The sequence below is a fragment of the Muntiacus reevesi genome, chromosome 13 (assembly GCF_963930625.1).
Source record: "Muntiacus reevesi chromosome 13, mMunRee1.1, whole genome shotgun sequence".
Lineage (NCBI taxonomy): Eukaryota > Metazoa > Chordata > Mammalia > Artiodactyla > Cervidae > Muntiacus > Muntiacus reevesi.
In genome coordinates this window covers 38,320,468-38,341,192 of record NC_089261.1, presented here as the reverse complement: position 1 = coordinate 38,341,192, position 20,725 = coordinate 38,320,468, and the positions used below count along the sequence as shown (strand labels likewise).

Genomic DNA, 20,725 nt, shown 5'->3' with positions numbered 1-20,725 from the left:
CCTGGAATTCATTCCAGAAGTATACAAGATGCTGAAAAAAGAAAAGATCCTCTATTTGCAACTTTCCTTATTCACTCCAACTCCTCTATTCACCCCAATCCTAACCTCATGTAGAGAATGTTCTAATTAGAGCTTAAGCTATCTTTCAAATTTCAAGTGCAAGAAAAAAAGAAATAACTTCTGCATTACCATTTTAGCCTGACTATTCAAAGATATCTGGTTAATATCTATGCTTGACTCAGGATAGAAATACTCTGGTTCAATATGTACAATATTCAAAGGAAAACTAATCAAGGGAAGTTTTCATCCAAAGAAAAGTTACATCTCTAATATGTATCACATGAGGCTGGACATCCCTAGGTGAGAAAATGCCAAATCTTTCCTTATGATATAAAGTGACAGTATGCAAAAGCATTTACTGATTTTCATCTGTTAAATTCATTATCATACATAATGGTCTTTCCAGGTAAATCAGCAAAGGGATGTAAAATTGCATAAATTTGTTCACAAGGTTGTAAATGTGCCAGAGTAGCTGTTTTTCAGGTATCTGACTTGACCCAACAGCTGAATGCTCACTTGTGTTTGAAAGTAATAAAATACTCATGGCTGGACCTCACTCTGGTCGAGTGCCAAACTAATTATCTATTACCTGATATTATCCAGGAGTTCTCTTTACGTACTTCTGATGCAAGCAGGTAAAATACTTAATCCTTCCTCCACATGTTAATTTGCAATTGGCCTAGACAAAAATAAAACTGAATAATAACCATATTTTTAAAGCAAATCACCCAATAAGTTCACTGACTTAAGTCTTGAGGCATTGCTAGTGACCCAGTGGAATACTGATTTTATCATTTCTTATACTTGGAAGCAATCTATGGAAAGAGAGAATGGAACAAAACAACAAGCTTAATTGATCCACCAACATGATTACTAAGAAAAGAAGAAAACAGGTTTTCTTATGTTGTGTTTTTTCTTTATTATAGAAAAAAAAAAAAGGTGATGTAATTGGGAGTGAGGGAACCAGGAAGAGATTCAAAGCACTGTGACTTATTGCATTGCTTTTTTTCAACCCTTATTCCACTAAATAGCTGTTTGTTTTTATACCATACTGAGTACTGCTATGTTTAAGCCATTATAAAATCACGAAGTTGAACTGTGGAAATGGCCATAACCAGAAATTATGAGCTGGATACCTATTTAATACAAATAATACTTATGCAAAAAGAAGAAATTCTAAAGAGAATTTAATGACCCTGTTGTTTATTTCCTTATGTACTGTTGCACAAAAATGAGCACTGTCTCCTTTCTATTTAAGTTTAGTAAATTTAGAAACAAATGTCAGTACTGTAAGTATACTGTAAATTATACTCATAACACTTAAAACAGTAGACTTCAAGGTAGTATCTATAGAGATTTTGTGGGGCTTAGATTATACTGAACAAGCCCTGAACAAACATTAATAAGATTCTCTGTGGATGTGTCATTTAGTCATAGCTCCTTATGGACCAAATAAAGAGCTTACAAGGATGTGAACTTTACATGTTTCTGAATTAAGCTTCTTATTTTATTTTAAATAGAATATATTTTGTATTGTTTCTATTGCATAAGCACTACTTGATTTGTTTTATTTTTTACTTTTTAATCTCAAATGTGTATTGATTTAATTCTAAACACCAAATAATATTACATAATACTTCATAATTCTAGACTTGCAAGTAATCCCCTAGTGATTCAGTTGAACTAGAAATCTAAGTGATACAAACAGCCTTAGAGTCATATGATAGGATGATAACTTGAACTCATAAAAGGGTACCAGTGTAAACAATTTACTTAGCTAGGTGGTATCTAAGAATAGAAAATAATATTTAAGATTAATTTTCACTTGTTTTGTGAGTTTGTGTCATTTTTAATGCCATACAAATTTTTCTTTAGAATAATGGTAAGGAAAGAGTGCATATTACTAAGTAAATCCTAGGTAATCACTCTTAAGATAAATTGAAAATGTCATGTTTAAATTTAAGTTAGTAAATATTTATAGAAACACTGTTGAAGATACATGTTAGGAAATTGATTGTAGGAGATGACTGATGAAAAAGAAATCATAATATAATTCAGTCCTGAAAAAAATAGAAAATCATGTTTCTTTATGATCAATTTCAGGATGTAAACTTCAGTTGTATATTAATTCATTTGTTGAATATCACCTCTCCTTCAGACACTGTGTAGGCACTGGGGTCTCCAACAGTGAATATAACCCAGAATAGTGTACTCTACAAGCAAATTTAAGTCTGCACTCAATAGAAAAATGACATAGGGAACATTTAAACATAAGCTCAAGAGAACTGGAGTCAGGAAGGAGGACATATTCGGTTAGGGACATCAGGCTTTCCTGGAGAAGGAAGCATTTAATTTGCAACTTGAAGGATGGTTAACATTTCAAAAATGAAGGAGAGGAAGGCTTTCTCTGGAGTTGTAATTAACAATACATGCGAAGGTAAAAACTCAAAAACTTTGTAAGAAGTAGTAGCATGGGGAATTTTCTAGTTATGGTATTAGGTATAGACTCATACTATCCTTCAGACTTCTCAGATGAGATTATGGATTGAGTGATTTCTAAGCAATTATAAATTTGAGAAGGTCCTCTTTTTCTTCTTGATAAATTATTTCCCCAGTTTTGTTTTGTTTTTATTCTCACAAGTGTGCTAGAAAAAAACCAGTTCCATTCTTGTGCTGCTCTGATCTATTTTCTATACAGCAGCAGCCAGAGAGCTTTTTAAAATGCAAATATGAAGATCTCACTTCTCTGCTTAAAACTGATTAGTATTTCCTCATTTTACAGTTCCTAAAATAAAGTAAAATAAGATAAAACAATAAAGGAAAGGGAAATAAAATCAAACAAAGTTTAATCTGTTTAAGAGCCTTCTTCCCTCTATCAAAAAACTTTTTCTCCTAAATTTTCTACAGTAGTGATGATTTACCATCATCAGATATTAACAAATGTCAGTTTCTCAAATATTTCTTCCCTTATTCATCTAATCTAAATGAATCCTTCTTTTAATTCTCTCTTATGGGGTCCTCAATCTTTTTGTTTTCCTTTACTTATCACAACTTGTAACGGTCTGTCCATGTATGTGTTTATTTATAAGACGACTCTCATTACCCATTCCCACATCTACTACCCAGGTAGACCAGAAGCTTCCTTTAAAAAGGCATCGTTTCAGGTTTGATTGACCATCATAGGCCCAATGCCCAGTGTATTAGGTTGGTATGAAAGTAATTGCAATTTCAGACCATGAATTTTAAATCACTATAACTAGACTCAAACACATCTTTATAATAGGGAACATTACAATCAACACCTTATTGCCAACTAGAAATGTTTGCTTATTCCTGTAGCATAAAAATCCATGCTTCAGGATTCAACAAACTCTTGGAAAGCATTTTCTTTCTCCTGCTAGATGTGGAAGTGTTTTCCCTGCAAAAAGTTGTTTGAGATGCTTGAAGAAGTGGTAGTTGGTCGGCAAGTGGCCAGGTGAATGTGGCCAATAAGGCAAAACTTCATAGCCCAATTCATTCAACTTTTGAAGCATTGGTTGTGCAACATGCAGCTGGGCGTTGTCATGGAGAAGAATTGGGCCCTTTCTGTTGACCAATACCAGTTCCAGGCATCACAGTTTTTGGTGCATCTCATTGGTTTGCTGAGCATACTTCTCAGATGCAATGGTTTTGCCAGGATTCAGAAAGCTGTTGTGGGTCAGAGAGGCAGCAGACCACCAAAGAGTGACCATGACCTTTTTTTGGTGCGAGTTTGGCATTGGGAAGTGCTTTGGAGCTTCTTTTCTGTCCAACCACCGAACTGATCTTCACCTGTTGTTATCTAAAATCCACTTGTCATTGCACAGCACAATCTGATTAAAAAAATAGTTCATTGTTGTTGCATAGAATAAGAGAAGATACTTCAAAATGACAATTTTTCTTTTGATGTTTGGTCAACTCATGAGACACCCACTTATCAAGCTTTTTCACCTTTCTAATTTGCTTCAAATGCTGAATGACCATAGAATGACTGATGTTGAGTTCTTCAGCAACTTCTTGAATAGTTGAAAGAGGATCAGCTTCAATGATTGCTCTCAAGTAGTCATTGTCAACTTCTGATGGCCAGTCACTACCTTCCTCGTCTTCAAGGCTCTCGTCTCCTTTGCAAAACTTCTTGAACCACCACTCCACTGTGCGTTCATTAGCAGCTCCTGGGCCAAATGTGTTGCTGATGTTGCAAGTTGTCTCTGCTGCCTGACAACCTATTTTGAACTCTAATAAATCACTTGAATTTGCTTTTTGTCTAACATCTCTATAGTCTAAAATAAATATAAAATAAGCAGCAAGTAATATCATTAGCAGAAAAAAATAAAGCAAAAAATGCACATTAAAATGATGTGTACCATAACTGCATTTATTTAAGAACATATTCCAATAGTAGCAGTATTAGTAGTGTTACAGCTCAGTCGTGTCTGACTCTTTGGAGCCCCATGGGCTGTAGCCTACCAGCTTCCTCTGTCCATGGAATTCTCCAGGCGAGAATACTGGAGTGGGTGGTCACTTCCTTCTCCTGGGGATCTTCCTGACCCAGGGTTCGAACCTGGGTCTCCTGCATTGGCAGGCTGATGCGTTACCATCTGAGCCATCAGGGGGGCCCTAACTTATACCAATATCAAATGCAAATGCCAGCAGTGCAAAATTGCAATTATGTTTCCACCAGCCTAACACCACCTGAAGGAAAAGTGGTTTGCAACGAACGTTGGCTGAATAAATCACTTTACATCTCCTGAAATCATTTTTCAGATTCTGGAACATAATCATAAAATTACATAATTTCTTAAAGTGTCTTACTCTGACTCCTGTTTTCATTGAAATCTAAAGCATGATTATTATTTTCAATTAGATGGAAAAATGTTTCCTGATTATTGAACTTTCTGTCAAAGTATATGTAACATGCTGATTTAATTAATAATACATTTTCTATATTCAATACATTGTATTCTTCAGTTCTGGAAAGTTATAAAATACACACATGCACACATATACACACAAATACATACATAAATCTATATGAGTATGAAGACTGACATTCCACTCTTTGTTAGCCTTACAACTATAGAATATTACTAAAGTGAAGGACCACAAGGATGAAAATGAAAGTAGGATGATGAAGGTAAATGCTAAGGTTCTATTTTAAGTATCCCTGAGTCATGTTGACTTACGGAACCTGAGTAGCTGATCTCACAGACAGCTAGAAATCATATAGAGTAGCAGACTGGATTTTCCAAAAATCTGTTCTGTCTCATGTTCTCATCTTCACATAACCCTTACCCTAATCAAAATGTGGAATCTATTGAACCACCTCCTTGAATATGGAACCACCAGAATGAGACACAAAATAAGCTGTGTGACTTGCAAGAGTAGGTCGGAAAAGGTGGTCCCCTTTCTAAGTTCATATTACAACAGTGCCATAGGAGGAAAGTGCTTTAAATAAGAAGTGAAAATCATTTCCCAGGTTCTTGCATTTTTTTTTTTTTTTCTATACCTACTTAACTACAGAGATGAACATTTTCCCCCTTTCTCCATCATCACTGGCCAGAGTTCATCATCTAAGGGCAGTCCCTGCTTTTGAGTCTTCCCAGCTGAGGACCCAGACATCACAGAGCAGAGTCAAGCCTTCAGTGCCATCCGTTTTCCAAATTCCTGACCCACAGAACTCACAAGAATAATAAAATTGTTGTCGTCTTGCAATGCTAATTTAGGGCTCATTTGTTGAACAGACAAATTGAACTGTTTAGCATGACACACAAATCTCTTATTTAAATTAACTTCATAGTATCCTGTTTTACTATGCTTAACTCACATGGGTCATTAATAAGTAAAACTATACTTGCTGTTTGGTTGAAAGTTCTGTTTGCATCTTTGCAGCATCCGCTAACTTGAACTTCCTGCTGCACAAGAGATGGAGTCTAACATCGGAAATCACTTCCAAAATTAGGTGCTTCTGCCTTGTGGACATGTATCACGTAGTGAGAGCTATGCCTTTTCCTGATTCTAAGTACTTTTCAGATGTATTCTCTGCACTCTACTTGAGACAATACCTGTCATCCCAGAAAATCTTAGCTCTAAATATTTGCCTGGAAAAAATTGGGCTTGCTTGTCTTAGAGGGTACTGGTTCTAGTCTAGTTAGCTAAGCTTTCCCTTTCTGGATGGATGGTGCTGCCTTGCCTTACATGACTCATTTTTCCATAAAAGTCTAGCATATTTTAGGTTTTGTAGGCCATATGTGAAAGTGCTCACACATCCCACCTCTCTAGGTTGACACAGAGCCCTTGTATGAGTTTTCTGAGACATACGGAAAATTCCCGTTGGCTATCTATTTTACATATGGTAATATAAGTTTCCATGTTACTCTCTCCATTCATCTCAGCCTCTCCTCCCCTCTCCCCATGTCTATAAGTCTATTCTCTATGGCTGTTTCTCCGTTATTGCCCTACAAATAAATTCTTCAGTACCATTTTTCTAGATTCCGTATGTATGTGTTCAGTTCAGTTCAGTTCAGTCTCTCAGTCATGTCTGACTCTCTGTGACCCCACGAACCACAGCATGCCAGGCCTCCCTGCCCACCACCAACTCCTGGAGTCTACCCAAACTCACGTCCATTGAGTCGGTGATGCCATCCAACCATCTCATCCTCTGTCGTCCCCCTCTCCTCCCGCCCTCAATCCTCCCCATCATCAGGGCCCTCTCAAAGGAGTCAGCTCTTCGCATCAGGTGGTCAAAGTATTGGAGTTTTATTTAAAGAGAACTGTTTTTTTCCAGTCTTATCTCCTACTATGCTCTTATACTCCTTTATTCTAGTGATTCTTCTTGTATTTTCCCAAATGCATCTTGTATGTTTCTACTCTTTTTTTGTCTTTATTATATTCATCTTTACTAGATGAATATACTAGGGCATTACTAGAATGCACTTTTCATTCCTGTTTCACACTCTTCAGAGGCAGCTGAAATTCCATTTCTACCTTGAAGTCTTACGTGACAAACTGAGCCCAACTACTTTTTAAAATACCATCTAGGTGGCTCGGATGGTAAAGAATCTGCCTGCAATGTGGGAGACCTGGGTCCAATCCCTGGGTTGGGAAAATCTCCTGGAGGAGGGCATGGCAACCCACTCCAGCATACTTGTCTGGAGAATCCAGATGGACAGAAGGGCCTGGTGGATAACTGTCCATGGGGTCACAGAGTCGGACACAACCGAGCGACTAAGCACAGCATACATTATCAGGAAATGCCACTGCACAGATATCAATCCGATGGGAGCTTTCAGTTCAGTTAAGTTCAGTCCCTCAGTCATGTCCGACTCTTTGAGACCGCATGAATCGCAGCATGCCATGCCTCCCTGTCCATCACAAGCAACCGGAGTTTACCCAAACTCATGTCCATCAAGTCGGTGATACCATGTGTTAGTATACAATATTTATTTTCTCTTTCTGACTTACTTCACTTGGTATAATAGGCTCTAGTTTCATTCACCTCATTAGAAATGACTCAAATGTGTTCCTTTTTATGACTGAGTAATATTCCATTGTGTATATGTACCACTACTTCTTTATCCATTCATCTGTCTATAGACATCTAGGTTGCTTCTATGATCTAGCTATTGTAAATAGTGCTGCAATGAACAGTGGGATACATGTGTCTTTTTCAGTTTTGTTTTCTTCAGGGTATATATCTAGGAGTGGGATTGCTGGGTCATATGGTGGTTTTATTCCTAGGTTTTTAAGGAATCTCCATACCATCTTCCATAGTGGTTGTATCAATTTACATTCCCACCAACAGTGCAAGAGCATTCCCTTTTCTCCACACCCTCTCCAGCATTTATTGTTTGTAGACTTTTTGATGATGGCCATTCTGACCAGTGTGAGGTGATATCTCATTGTAGTTTTGATTTGCATTTCTCTAATAATGAGTGGTGTTGAGCATCTTTTCATGTGTTTGTTAGCCATCTCTATGTCATCTTTGGAGAAATGTCTGTTTAGGTCTTTTTCCCACTTTTTAACTGGGTTGTTTGTTTTTCTGGCATTGAGTTGTATGAGCTGGTTGTACATTTTGGAAATTAATCTTTGTCAGCTGCTTCATTTGCTATTATTTTCCCCCATTCTGAGGGTTGCCTTTTCTCCTTGCTTATAGTTTCCTTTGCTGTGCAAAAGCTTTTAAGTTTAATCAGGTCCCACTTGTTCACTTTGGTTTTTATTTCTGTTACTCCAGGAGGTGGGTCACAGAGGATCTTGCTTTGATTTGTATCATCCAGTGTTCCGCCTATGTTTTCCTCTAAGAGTTTTATAGTTTCTGATCTTATATTTAAGTCTTTAATCCACTTTGAGTTTATCTTTGTGTATGGTGTTAGGAAGTGTTCTAATTTCATTCTTTTACATGTAGCTGTCCAGTTTTCCCAGCACCATTTACTGAAGAGACTGTCTTTGTCCCACTGTATATTCTGCCTCCTTTGTCAAAAATACAGTACCCATTGGTGCATGGGTTTATTTGTGGACGTTCTATCTTGTTCCATTGGTCTATATTTCTGTCTTTGTGCAGTACCATACTGTCTTGATGACTGTAGTTTTGTTGGATAATCTGAAGTCAGGAAGGTTGATTCCTCCAGGTCCATTCTTCTTTCTCAAGACTGCTTTGGCTATTTTTGGGTCTTTTGTGTTTCCATATGAATTGTGAAATTTTTTGTTCTAGTTCTGTGAAAAATGACATTGGTAATTTGATAGGGATCACATTGAACCTGTAGATTGCATTTGGTAATATAGCTACTTTCACAATATTTATTCTTCCTACCTAGGAACATGGAATATCTCTCCATCTGTTATGTCATCTTTGATTTCTTTCATCAATGTTTTATAACTTTCTATGTACAGTTCCTTTGTCTCTTAGGTAAGTTTATTCTAGGTATTTTATTCTTTTTGTTGCAATGGTGAATGGGATTGATTCCTTAATTTCTCTTCCTTAATTTTCATTGTTTATATATAGAAATGCAAGTGATTTTGGTGTATTGATTTTGTATCCTGCAACTTTGCTAAATTCACTCATTAACTCTAGTAATTTTCTGATAGTATTTTTAGGGTTTTCTATGTCATCTTCAGTGAGAACTTTACTTCTTATTTTCTGATCTGGATTCCTTTTATTCTTTTTCTTCTTTGAGATAAGGAAGGACACTACATAATGATCCAGGGATCAATTCAAGATGAACACATAACAATTGTAAATATCCATGTACCCAACATAGGAGCACCTCAGTACATAAGACAAACACTAACAGACATAAAAGGAGAAATTTACAATAACACAATAACAGTAGGAGACTTTAACACCCCACCCACACCAATGGACAGATCATCAAAACAAAAAATTAATAAGGAAACACATGTCTTAAATGATACATTATATAAGATGGATCTCAGGACATTCCATCCAAATGTGGAATACACCTTCTTCTTAAGTGCGAGTGGAACATTCTCCAGGATAGACCACATCTAGGGTCACAAATCAAACCTCAGTAAATTTAAGAAAGCTGAAATCATGTCAAGCATCTTTTCTGACCACAACACTATTAGACTAGATATCAACTACAAGAAAAAACTGTAAAAAACACAAACACATTGAGATTAAACAACACACAGGTTACTGAAAAAATCAAAAAGGAAATAAAAAAATTTCTAGAAACAAATGACAATGGAAACACAACTCAAAACCTATGGGATTGACTGGTTTGATCCCCTTGCTGTCCAAGGGATTCTCAAGAGTCTTCTCCAGCACCACAGTTCAAAAGTGTCAATTCTCTGTTGCTCAGCCTTCTTTATGGTCCAACTTTCACATCCACACATGACTGCTGGAAAAAGCACTGCTTTGACTATATAGACTTTTGTTGACAAAGTGATGTCTCTGCTTTTTAACACACTTTCTAGGTTGGTCACAGCTTTTCTTCCAAGGGGCAAGTATCTTTTAATTCATGGTTACAGTCATGGTCTGCAGTGACAGTATGTACTCTGAGGCTACCATGTTCTTATGAAGGCAAGTCACATGCAGAGGCCAAGTATAAGCATTCCTGGTTTTCCAGTCCTCCTTGCCTAGGAACCAGATACTTGAATGAATAAGTCTTCAGATGATTCCATTTTCTACTCTTCAAAACAGTCCTAAAGGTTGAATCTGATAATGACCCTTAATTTTTCTGATAATGACCCTTAATGTTGAATAACATTACCTCTAAGGATATTTTTCAATGACATGTGCACTAGAGTCATAAAAAGTTATAAGCATACCAAAAACAAAATTACCTGTACCATATTGAACTTGCAGTCAACATCACATTTCAATTTGCACATGAATTTTTTGCACAGATTCTATCTTTGTGCATACAACTTGCACATTAGTAGCAATAAAGCAAGTCATAAACATGCAATGAATAATTTTTTATTAGCTGTTATTTGAATCTTGGTTTAAAGTTACTTTATTTTGGAATATTATTTTTTAAATTATCCATTGAAATTTTCATTCATAATCATTTTTAAAATTTCCACCCACTCAGGATGAGACTTGCATCATAGTAAGGGCTAAACTCATCCAAGAAAGGATTAATTATTTGTTCAGTTTTAAACTCCCCAATAATCTTTAGAAGCTCATTTCAGGTTCAAAAATTGTGAAACATATCACTTTAAGAGTAAGATTTTGTTGAGAGGGGAAAATGGCATACATAATTGTAGTAATGGTATTTTTTATTTTCTATAATTTACAAAGCTTTGAAATTTGATCCTTGCAGACACTGGAAAGACTGCCCCTCCCAGGATGAGCTAATTCCTAGAGCTAGCAAATTACTCCCCTGAAGTATGTAAATCAACCAATCCAAAGTCCATACTCTCCTACTATCTCCTTTATCAAAGTTTTACAGGTTGAGCCACTATCCCTGTGCCCCAGCATCACCTCAGAGCCAGGTACCAGGCAATTAGGGGCTATCCCTCCACCCCAGAGCCTGTTGAACTTATTCACACTAAGTTCAGTTCAGTGGATCAGTCGTGTCCAACTCTTTGTGACCCCATGGACTGCAGCATGCCAGACTTCCCTGGTCATCAACTCCCATAGCTTGCTCAAACTCATTTCCATTGAGTCAGTGATGCCATCCAACCATCTCCTCCTCTGCTGCCTCCTTCTCCTCCTGCCTTCAGTCTTTCCCAGCATCAAGGTCTCTTCCAATGAGTCAGTTCTTCCTATCAGGTTGCCAAAGTATTTGAGTTTTCAGCTTCAGCATCAGTCCTTCCAATGAACACACAGGACTGATTTCTTTTAGGATTGACTGGTTGGATCTCCTTGCAGTCCAAGGGACTCTTAAGAGTCTTCTCCAACAGCACAGTTCAAAAGCATCAATCCTTCAGTGCTCAGCTTTCTTTATGGTCCAACTCTCACATCCATACATGACTGGATAAACCATAGCTTTGACTAGATGGACCTTTGTTGGCAAAGTAATGTCTCTGCTTTTTAATATGCTGTCTAGGTTGGTTGTAGCTTTTTTTTCAAGGAGCAAGTATCTTTTAATTCCATGTATCTAATTAATTCCATGACTGTATCTAATTAATTCCACGGCTGCAATCACCATCTGCAGTGATTTTGGAGTCCAAAAAAACAAAGACTGTCATTGTTTCCATTGTTTCCCCATCTAATTGCCATGAAGTGATGGGACCAGATGCCATGATCTTTGTTTTTTGAATGTCAAGTTTTAAGCAAACTTTTAAACTCTCCTCTTTCACTTTCATCAAGAGGTTCTTTAGTTCTTCTTCACTTTCTGCCATAAGGGTGGTGTCATCTGCATGTCTAAGGTTACTGATTATTTCTCCTGGCAATCTTGATTCTAGCTTGTGCTTCATCCAGCCCAGCACTTTGCATGATGTACTCTGCATGTAAGTTAAATGAGCAGGGTGACAATATACAGCCTTGACGTACTCCTTTCCTGATTTGGCACCAGTCTATTGTTCCATGTCCAGTTCTAAGTGTTGCTTCTTGACATATAGATTTCTCAGGAGGTAGGTAAGGTGGTCCGTACTCCCATCTCTTAAAGAATTTTTCACAGTTTGTTGTGATCCACACAAAGTTAATAAAGCAGAAGTAGATGTTTTTCTGGAACTCTCTTGCTTTCTCGATGATCCAATGGATATTGGCAATTTGATTTCTGGTTCCTCTGCCATTTCTAAATCCAGCTTGAACCTCTGGAATTTCATGGCCGTGTACTGTTGAAGCCTAACTTGGAGAATTTTGAGCATTGCTTTGCTATCATGTGAGATGAGTGCAATTGTGCAGTAGTTTGGAGATTCCAATACCTGTTTAGCCTGCTTACCCTGCCTTGCCCATTGCTTCCCATGGAAATCACAATGAAGGCTCTTGCCCACATTTTTGCTTGTTCCTCTGCCTTCTAACCAACCCTGGTGCTTCCCTGTGTGACCCTTCATGGCATGCCATGCCTCCTGTTTCTGGGGATCTGTGAACATAAATTTCTTCCTTCATGACAATCATTTCCATGTCTCTGTATCTTACCACATCTGATTGAAACAAATCCAGGGTACATCGTAGAATAAGATCCTGGAGGTCAAACTTTGGAAAAATGGTCATAAAGTTTTTGACAAGGTAGACAGAGTCCTTTCTCAAGTCCCACTTCAGGGTATCCAGACAGTTCCAATGCTTTTCAAAACTACTTTCCAAGAAAAAGAGAAGGAATAAGTACAGTTAATTGGGGACCCCGGTTGGATACTATTTTGAGTGATTTGGAGCAGTGAACTTTAAAGGAGACCCTTGTTCTGTCATTTTCAGGCAAATCAGAGCTTCTTCTTCCCATACATATACTTGTAACTTTTGGCCCCTTATCTTCCTTAGGGGATTGTTTTGGCTCATGAATCCTTTCCATAATTCTCTTTTGCTCAAGTGATTAGTCAACCTTCAGAAAAGATTTTATGGACATTATGATGAAAACAAAACAAAATACCTTTGTGTTTGAGTATTTGTGATAAGTGAGTCTTCTAAAACATGGGACATGGAGCAGAGCCCTCCTTGTCTGGGACTCAAGAGGTTTTGGCTCTGTTAGATATAAATCTGTATCATTTAAAACAATATAATATTGCTGAAATGTATGAAAGTGTTAGTTGCTCAGTCGTGTCCACATAGTCCACCCGGCTCCTCTGTCCACCATTCCCTTCTCGAGGGGATCTTCCTGACCTAGGGATTGAATCCTGGTCTCCTTCACTGCAGATGGATTCTTTACTATCTGAGACATCAGGGAAGCCCATCTTCAAATCCTATTGCTGACAGGGTGGAACTTAATTCAAAATGCAGAAACAGACCCAGGCATTTATAAATATTTGGTAATCGAAAATGAGTGAGAACAGGCTGTGCATTCAATAAATGGTCCTTGAACAATTGGTTAGTTCCATGGATGAAGTCTAGATCTGGGTGCTGCAACTTTCACAATGGCTCTTCTTCCACATTTTACAGATCAATACAAGTTACAAAGTCAACCCCAGTTCAACAGAGCGGAGAAATAGACTCTGCCTTTTGAGAGAGGAGCCACAGTGCCATCTGACAAAGTGGCATGGACAGAAGGAGACTTGAGTCACTAAGGGGAGGGTTGCCAGATGTAGTGAATAAAAATACAGACAGCCCAGTTAAATCTGAATTTCAGAAAAACAACACATTTTTAGTATAAATGTGCCCCAGATGTTACATATGACATACATATACTAAAAACCTCATTGTTTATCTGATGTCAAATTTAACTGGACATCCTGTATTTTGTCTTATAGCACAAATTAATGGCCATTATTAAAATGTTTACCACAAATATGGGCTTTTAATTTGTACATAAAACAATCATAGCTTGATTTAGGAACTCTGAATTAATAAATATTTCTAAAAATATATGTACCAAAAAAAACCACATTTTAAAGTTTAGGTTTCCAGGAGTTTAGAGCTGTTTATGAATGTTAACGGCTTATCAGTAGAGAACAACAAGAAAAGAAAAGTGATTTCTGTTTAGCTACATCATTACCTTTAGATGCCTGGTTCCTCCATTTATCAGTTTATTAAACGTACAAGTCAGATTACCAGCTCATTCACATTCATTTTCACATCTTTCCCTGGTACATTGAGAGGATAAAGAACTATTCACCCCATCATAAAGGTGATGTTCCAGCATTACTATGGTGAACAGATATTCCAAAGCACTCCCTTGGTTTATATCCAGAGACACTGTCCCTCAGGTCTCACCTTGCAGGCTGCAAAGGACCTGTTGTGATCTCATAACCAAGTGGAAAACCTCGGTGCCTCTGACAGAGGAAAGCCCCAAGTCTATCACCCAGGAGACTTGTTCAGTGGAGCAGAACAGCTTTCCAGGAAGACATGATAGGTTTTATATTTCTAAAGAACCTTATTCTGGCAAAAATAATACCACCTAATATTTATTTTTATCTCCAATTTCTGTACCTCTTGACTTTCAGTCATGGTTTTATGGAATACCTTTAGGGTGTGTAATCGCACGCTGGACTGGGGATACAAGAGACCCTGGTTCGTAAGGAATACTACTTAGTAGATGAGAAAACATCATGAACAGAAATATAAAGACAAAAGCATAGAAGTCATTTTTCTAACAGCTGAAGAAAAGAGATGGCTAATATCCAAAAAAGCTTTGGTGAAGTAGGAGAATCATCAACTGAGACTTAATGGAGGGGATCATGTGAAAGGCTGAGCAGGAAAAGGAAAACTTGTAGAGACTACTGTTGTTCTGCAAGATATATTTCCCATTTTTTGCTTAAGTACATAACCCTCAGGGTTTTGCTAGGTATGTGGTCACCTGTAATAAAAAACTACATTTCCCAGACTCCATTGCAGCTAAGTGTGGTCCTTTTGTCAAAGCAACATAAATATGAGACCATTGAGTGTAATTTCTTGGAAATATCCTTAGCAGGAAGGGCCACCTTTTCTTCAGCCTTTCCTACTTCTTGCTGGCTGGAACACTGACAAGAGGGGAAGAGCACAAAGAGCATATTTCAAGAGCCTTCTAGAAATATGAGGTGGAAGCTTGAACTAGAATGCTGAGGGTAATGGAACGGCAAGACAAAGGAGTCTTGGTTTCTAACACCACACGTGCCATCCTGCTCACCATAAGTGCTTACTACCTGATTTCATTTCCATAATTGAGAAATGAACACCTGTTCTACTAAAACCTTGCCCTGGGGTTTTTTTTGACAAAATAAAATAGTATCTTTGCATAACAGATATATAACATAATGGCAAAATCAAATGCTTAATAGGAAATCAAAACTATGGTTACCTGAATATCTTTCCAAAAAGTAGTGACCTTGTAATACAGTCAGAAGTGTGCTATTCCCCAGTGCCATCCAGGCAGATTTCCAATTGAAGAGCAAGGCAATAGGGAAATATTCAAGCCCAACTCTAAATGAGCCTGTCATTGAAGAGATTTATTTTCAAGAAGAGATCATAGGGTCAAAAAAGAAAAATAAGGATCGTTTGCATTGAAATAGTTCCGGCCAATTCCTACCAAATCAGGCTGACAATAAGTACAATTCAAAGTTGAAGTGAAATTATTACTTCTGACCAATCTCTCTTAGCCTTTAAAGATGGCTGTAATTGAGTTGTAGAATAGCCAGAAAACATCTTACATGGTGCACCATTTCTTGAATATCAGTCTGCACAATGATAATTAAATTACAGTACTTTTAACAAAACCTAATTTCCTGGAAATTTAACTTTTTCTTTTTTTTCCCACAATTGACAAAACCCAAAATAAACATGACAAGTTGAACATTACTTAGCAATTTGAACAAATATCAGTATTTATTTGAAACACAGTTAATTTGCAAAATCTCTGTTACCATTATCAAGTCATTGATAGGATCCACCCATCAAATAATTCTAGAAAGTGAAGAATAAGATATTCCTTAATCCTTTCATTCTTTTTGATTTTTTGCTTTTAAAGTAGCATTAGTTTATTAGACTGAATTTTAACTTCATAGACAGTATCATACTTTTCCACTTTCATTTACCTGTATTTTTCTACAAAGAATTTTACAGGCAGCTAGAAAATTTCACTCTAATACTTTATGGTATGGTTTTTATATTAAGGAAAGATATTTCAGTGGTTCACATTTTGGAGACCTTTCAGGTCGGAGACCAGTGGTGGCTTTTCATGCAAACCACAGAACAAGATGGAGGTGCTCATGGTCTTCACACTTCCTCCCATGGGCAGTGACTCTGGTGGGCCACACTGACTCTAGTAGTACTGGGACAGTGGCAATTATCACTCAGTTCCATAGAATCAATAAAGTCATATCAGATTCTTTATGACCCCATGGACTGTAGCCCTCCAGGCTCCTCTATCCATGGAATTCTCCAGGCAAGATTGGCTGGAGTGGGCAGCCACTCCCTTCTCCAGGGACTCTTTCTGATCCAGGGATAGAATCCGGGTCTCCTGCATTGCAGGTGGATTCTTAACCATGTGAGTCACCAGGATCAACAAAATGAGATGTTGAAAACAGATCTACAAGGTAAACCCTACTATAGGTACATAATTCAAATATTCCCCTCTTAATATGAAGATTAAAATCTGTTTTAATCTTAATGAAAATCTGTTGATCTTAACAGTTTTAAAAGGTGACAAGGCAAAATAATAAACCAAATAGACAAATAGAGGCCCGTAAGAAGCTCAACTGCAAGGAGATCCAAGCAGTTCATCCTGAAGGAGATAAGTCCTGGGTGTTCACTGGAAGGACTGATGCTGAAGCTGAAACTCCAATACTTTGGCCACCTCATGCGAAGAGTTGACTCATTGGAAAAGACCCTGATGCTGGGAGGGATTGGGGGCAGGAGGAGAAGGGGACGACAGAAGATGAGATGGCTGGATGACATCACCGACTTGATGGGCATGGGTTTGAGTAAACTCCGGGAGTTTGTGATGGACAGGGAGGCCTGGCGTGCTGCGATTCATGGGGTCGCAAAGAGTTGGACACAACTGAGCGATTGAACTGAACTGAATTGAACTGAAGAAGCTCAAATATTTATATATTTTATGTATCTATTTACATAACACATAGCCAAGCCACTATTTGGAAAACAGCATCTCTGTTTTTTCAACAGCTCAACTTGCTCAAATCACTCTTAAGGATTATCAGTAATGATTTGGTCAAGAAATCCACCAGGAGTTTTCAATCCTTGTTTAACATGAACTTTCTGCAGCCTCTGAGAATGATGGTTTATCTCTACTTCCAGAAAAATCTCTTCTCTCTTGGCTTCTGTAGAACTATTTTCTCTTGGTTTACTTCTTACCTCTCTGAGCAATCCTTCTGTCTGCGCTGCTGGCAGTCTCTGAAGTGTTACGGTTCCCTGGGGTCTTGATCAAAGCATTGTCTTGTCCCATAGTTTAAGCACTCCTCATCTGCTAAAAGAATTCCAATGCTTGACATTATCAGTCTCAGAACACACTTCCAAGGTTCGTTGTATCTGTTGTATTCTGGATTTTTTTCACTTGAACACCCCAAAGAAACCAAACCAAATCCATTCCAAGCCAGACTTATTTCCTAAATCTCTTCCCTCCCCCACCCCATCTTCATCCAGCCACAAATCCTGTTTATTCTACAGGCTATGCATCATTTATTTTTCTCTCCAACATCACTGATTGTTATTCAGCAGTCAGCTGGACCATTACAAAAATTATAAGAGGAAACAAACAAAAATCTTCTAAATAGCCCTCCAGCTTTTAATTTTATACCATTTCCATTATACAACAGCTTATGTGAGCCTCCTAAAGTATCTAATATGGTCATTTTCTTATTTGAAATCTTAAAGTGACTTTCCTTCACCTGTAGGTAAACATCCATGCTCTTGAGGGTACCAGATGCCATTCATACTCTGAGCACCTTCATTTCAGCCATCCACTTCTTCACACACTCAACCATGGTTCAGTCACCTTGAACTCTTATGTTCACTACATGCACTACAATCTCTCTTTCCTCTGTGGCTTTGTACATGCTGGTATCACTGACTGGAAAATTCTTCCCTTCTTTTTCTACTTGGAAAATTCCTCTTTTAAGAAATCCCCCTTTCTCCTATGTCTATGTTACACAGACTCTTCTCCTATGCAGTATTAGATATTCCCTTTCTTGAGTCCCTTTGCTTTTTGTATGTTTTCATTGCAACCATTTACACAAGGATTTGGAAGCACTTCTTTACATGTATATTTTTGCTTTATGAGGAAAGGAACCATGTCTTATTCACTTTTCTGTGACTAACACCAGGCACAATGCCTGGTGGTCAAAAGATGTTTGTTTTATTAATATTAAACAGAGAAGCGGGTACACAGATAAAACACATATGGTCCTGGATTTCAAGGAAATACATTAAAGATCTAAAGATGTATCATGAAAAAAAATGTAAAATAGGTTTGCTTTTATCCCACCAGAGAGTAGAACTAGTAAAATTTACAAAGAAGCAAATTTTTATTGAATAAAAGAAAGTACTCTTTAATTTGTGGAGTTCTCCAACAACCAAACAGGAAGTCCAAGGGTTAGTGAGTTTCCCACCTCTATAGTCAAACTGAAACAAAATGGTCTAATCAACCAGAAGGAGGGCTGGATTCAATACTTGTAATGAATGAGGGTTTAGGCCTCTATAAATCTGATGTCACTCTGTGAAAAAAGACATGCTTTAATGATTCTGAAACAATTTTTTGAGGAAATAAGATTATCTGATATTACTCCCATGATTCAGTATTTTAATATATTAAATTTAAATTAAGTTCAGAGTGTTTATAATGAGTTCACTGAAATTTTATAATTCCACAATATTCTGGGAATGAACAACTAGAGACATTGTATTAGAGTTATCTGGGGGAAAAGCAATAAATATCGACTTAGGAAACATGGACATAGGAGTCAGAAACATGGAGGTCAAACAGCACCTTTGTTACCAATGAAGATGAAAAGCTTTTTACTGATAAGCCCCATTCCTCTGCAGGCCTAACAAATAACCCTGTATTAAAAGTACTCAAGCCCCACCCCCCAAAAGATGTGCGCTTCCCCTGCAGTGCTCCCAGAGGGTAAAATGCAGAGCAGCAGAAACATCATGAGGACCCAGAAAGCAGCCAGCCCTGCCCTGTTCCTTCCCCATTTTCAACCGTCTGTGGAGGGGAGTGAGTGAAGGAGTGGGGAGAAGCTAGAAATGCTTCTTTTACAAATTCTTCTGGAGAACTGAGAGGAATGCTCCTCCTCTCTATGAAGAGGAGATGAGGAACAGGAAAGAAGAATCTTATATACTCTTAAGAGTAACACCTTCTTTCCAGTGCCTCTTATTCTACGATGGGCTTTACAGATGAGAAAACAGTCTTGCTTCACTGGTACTTTAAAAGAATCAAAAGTCAGCAGCTATACTAAAGACTAACCTCTTTCTTTATTCTTTTTGAATTTTAATAACATATTTTACTTAACCCAATATGTAAAATTACATTAATTTCATAGTGTAATCAACACAAAATTAATTATTGAGATATTCTACATTTTTATTTATCCTAAATCTTCAAAGTTAGGTGTGTATGTTTACACTTAAAGCACATTTCAGTTTGCATTAGCAACATTGTATTTGTCAATAGCTACCTGTGACTAGTAAGTATCATAGTGGACAGCACAGATAAATGGTTAAACTTTTGATATAAATTTGTCCCTGTTAATAGCATATATCTTGTTTTTTTCATCCAACCTGACAATCTCTGCTTTGTCATTAGTGTATTTACATGCAATGTGCTTATAATATAATTAGATTAAGCCTATCATCATATAATTTTTTAACTTTTTATTTTATATTGGAGTATAGACAATTAACAAGCAATGTTGTGATCTTTTCAGGTAAACAGCCATATATGCATGTATCATTCTCCCTCAAACTCCTCTACCATCCAGGCTGCCACATACAGTATGTCCTTGTTGGTTATCCATTTTAAATACAGCAGTATGTACATGTCCATCCCCACTCCCTAACTATCCCTTCCCCTGTCCTTCCACCCAGCAACCATAAGTTCGTTCTCTACGTCTGTGAGTCTCTTTCTGTTTTATAAATAAGTTCATTTGTGTCATTTCTTTTTAGATTCCACGTCTAAGGGATGCCATATTTCTCCTTCTCTGTCTGACTTACTTCACTCAATATGACACTCTCTAGTCTATCCATGTTGTTGCAGACAGCGTTATTTCATTTTTAATGGCTGAGGAATATTCCACTGCATGTATGTACTACATCTTCTTTATCCATTCTTCTGTTAATGAACATTTACCAACCTCTCTCTTTAGAATGACTTGTTTTACTGTTTACTCATGCACCCATAGAGTCAATGAACATTACTAAAAGCCTACTGTACCCCTGCTGCTTTTGTGCTAGTGATCAAAGACAAATAAGCCTCTGTGTCCTTGAAGAAGAAAGTCTAGCTGGAAGAAATGTCCTATTAATAATGTGATACATTGGGTAATAGAGGCAGGATAATTATACTATGAACCCAAAGGTGAAGGAACAATTAATTACTAGAAAAAAGGAAAAGGAACATGGTAATGAAAGTGGCAAAGATGAGGGGGAGTCCTGATGCAGGCT

General features: G+C 37.4%; 1 pseudogene; it reads right to left on the bottom strand.

Moving 5' to 3' along the window:
* Nucleotides 1-3,288: 3,288 nt before the first annotated feature.
* Nucleotides 3,289-20,725, bottom strand: part of LOC136145482 (histone-lysine N-methyltransferase SETMAR-like) — a 29,390-nt pseudogene continuing 11,953 nt past the window's right edge.